Source organism: Chiloscyllium punctatum, chromosome 43 (assembly GCF_047496795.1).
Source record: "Chiloscyllium punctatum isolate Juve2018m chromosome 43, sChiPun1.3, whole genome shotgun sequence".
Taxonomy (NCBI): domain Eukaryota; kingdom Metazoa; phylum Chordata; class Chondrichthyes; order Orectolobiformes; family Hemiscylliidae; genus Chiloscyllium; species Chiloscyllium punctatum.
In genome coordinates, this window is record NC_092781.1 from 6,220,381 (window position 1) to 6,223,488 (window position 3,108).

Below are 3,108 nucleotides of genomic sequence, written 5' to 3' on the forward strand. Positions count from 1 at the left end.
GAGATAAATGATGTACAATAAATAAATGTGAATTGGATGTAGTGAATGAGGCGAGTGCATTCTTGTGACTGCCCAGAATGGGATAGATTGACTGAGGAGAATGGGATATATTGGCTGAGAGCAGATCGGATGCAGTGACTGAGTGGCAAGGATAAAAGGAATGACCGTAGTGAGATGTGGCACATGTGTGGAGTGGCACATGGTGAGCGAGGCGATTGTGATGTATTGACTAAGGGGGTGGGACACAGACATTGAAGTGGCGGAGACATGGTGACTGAGGGGATTGTGATGTATTGACTAAGGGGGTGGGACACAGACTTTGAAGTGAAGAGGAAAAACTATCTTTCACGTTGATGGAGGCATCAAAGTCATGGATGGGAACATAGATTTGAGGTAATGGGCAGAAGGTGTGAAGGATGTGTGAGGCAAAATTTCTTAAAGAATTGAGGTGGGATTCTGAATCCCTCATATAATTGGAAACAAATATTTAGATATGCCTTTGCATTACGAATGTAAACAAGGTTTTGGGTTAAAGATTGTAAAATGGGTTTCGAATTATTCGGCTTTTGTTTTTGTCTGGCCGTAAGTTTACCAGTTAAAGGTCCTTTTTTGTCCTGCAGGTTTTATCTGACTCAGTAAGTGCATGGTTTCTCTGTTACCTGTGTATTAAACATTGTGGTTGGTCGTTCACTTGGTATGATTGTCGATTTGCAGTGGGGTCCCAACCGAGTGGCTTCTCTTCCCACAACGGCATTGATCTCCATGATGGCACTGTCTTCTCAACCTTTACCTCCAGCTGAGATGTGTTGACCACCCAGTGAAACTGCCAATAATTGCCTCTTTCATCGCCTCCTGCAGTTGCAAGTGAACCTTCAAACTGTGGATTCTCTCCTGTCAGCAATACATGATGTGCAAAACACCTAGTCTCCCGGGAGTGACGCATAACATTGGATACTATGTTACTTCAACTGGTTTTCCAAATGTTATCTAAAGATTGCGACATTTCCCGTGTCAACATCCCTCCAAGACTGTGTATTTCCAGACTGGTACTATTCATTTCTCTCAAATCTTTTCCAAATGTCCTGTCTCTCACTTTATAACGATTCTGCACTGTTTTCGACCCTTGTTGACTAACAGCCTTCTTTCTGTAGTGGAAGAACTTGCCTGTGGTCCTGCCTGACTTTGGCGACTTGACCTATCTCAATCCAACAAAGCTGGGCATTTCCATTGTATCACAATCTTTAGACTGTCAGACAAAAGAAAAAGAAGCGAAGGACACAGGATTGTGGACTTTCAGAACCTGAAACAAAAACTGAAATGTCTGGATAACTTGCAATAGGACTGACAGCAGCCATGGAGATTTAACGTTTCAGGTTTTAAATTGTGAAGAAGACTCTCTGGACCCGAAATGCTAGCTCTGTTTCTCTTTCCACAGATGATGTAAGATCTGCTGAATGTGTATTTTGCTTTATAATAACATTGTTTTCATTTCCATATTCTCATTCTGTCCAATTTGCATTTATATTGAGATAATATCACATTTTGTCACATTATATTCTATGTACCAAATTTCTATCCTGCAAATCAAACCTGCCCATATCTCTTCTCAGGCTATTTCTGTCGCTTATTCTGAAGCTAATCTCAGTTACCATCCTTCATTATGGAAGACTGTTCCGAGACTAAAAAAACAAACGAATGAGATGCTTCTTTGTTTCGGGTATGTAAATTCTTCCAGTGCAAACTCAGGAACGTACATTAATGTAAATCTTTGGCGTAAATAAATAGCATAAATAACCATTGTCATTGTATGTGTAACACAGCGGGTAGTGCTGAATGTGCCATTCGTAATATCAAGACATTCTGCCTGCCTGAAGGTGAATAACGTGAACATATATCCCGCTGTATCTCAACAGCAGCATCACCTTTGGAGACTCTGGTAAGCAGCCCAGTGTGAACTAATGATCGAAGCAAGCCCATCAATGATTGACTTGGTGATTATTCTACCGATGCAATGCTCCTTTCATGCCATTTTGTTTCGAATGTTGACAGCGTTTCAAAACATCAGGACTGGAAGTGGAGCTGAAGAAGAGAATGCCTGTACCAGGAATGCATAGGTTTTAATGGTTGGGTGTTTGGGGATTGTTTATGTGGAAAAATAATTGTTGGACTCAAAGGCTTACCCGTCGAAAATGGCGTTTGTAATTAATGCATAGTGTTTGGTTTGGGTCTCTGTTAAGGAAAGAGCCGGATATGACTCTATCTGTTTCACAGTGAACGAGAAACATAGACGTAAAGTCAATTGAGTTGTCATTGACAGAAAGAGTTGAATTGCCCTCTGCCTCTCGACGAACCATTTGAAGTTGGGAGATCTTGTGGGGACGGAAAGAGAGAAATTGTTTGATCCCATGCTGCATTTTGTGGCCACAGTGATGACGAATTGTAAAGATCTTTCTGGCAATTTAGGTTGGAATGAGTGAGTGAGGGAAATCTCAATCTGTGTCTGTGGGGAGGAAGTCTGTATGGGGAAAGAATGGCCTATTATTTGTGCTCTACAAATTCTAGAACAATAAGTAGCATGCGTTACTTTAAATACCAAATGAAATATTGGATGTTTGTGACAATACAAATGCAACGATCATGAATATCCTCAATCTACAAATTATTTCGAAAAAAGAAATCTGATCATTTTCAGAAACATATGTTTTAAAGTCCTGAGATTTTTCTCAGACTCGTTTGTCCAGCAAAACTAACATTTTTGTTTTTAATTCATTTTTGTTTGCTTTCTGGAGCTACCGAGTAATGCATTTTTTCTCCATTGGAGGAGTTGACTGGAATGTGGACACAGAGAAGGTGATAGACGTTGAAAAAAGGAGAGCAAATATATCTTAACGATGTCTGATTTTATCCTGCATAGTTATAATACAACCAAACATACAGTAATCTCAACACTCGTCCCAACTTCCTGCACTGGGCCAAGAGTCTAGAAGATTTCAATACTTGAAATGCCCACGCAATTGAGGTGTTTTAAACGTTTGTCTTGAGTCGCGACATAGACATTTTTTAATGGTCGCAGTGCAGGAGAGAGATAATGTTCCCACCATGAACGTG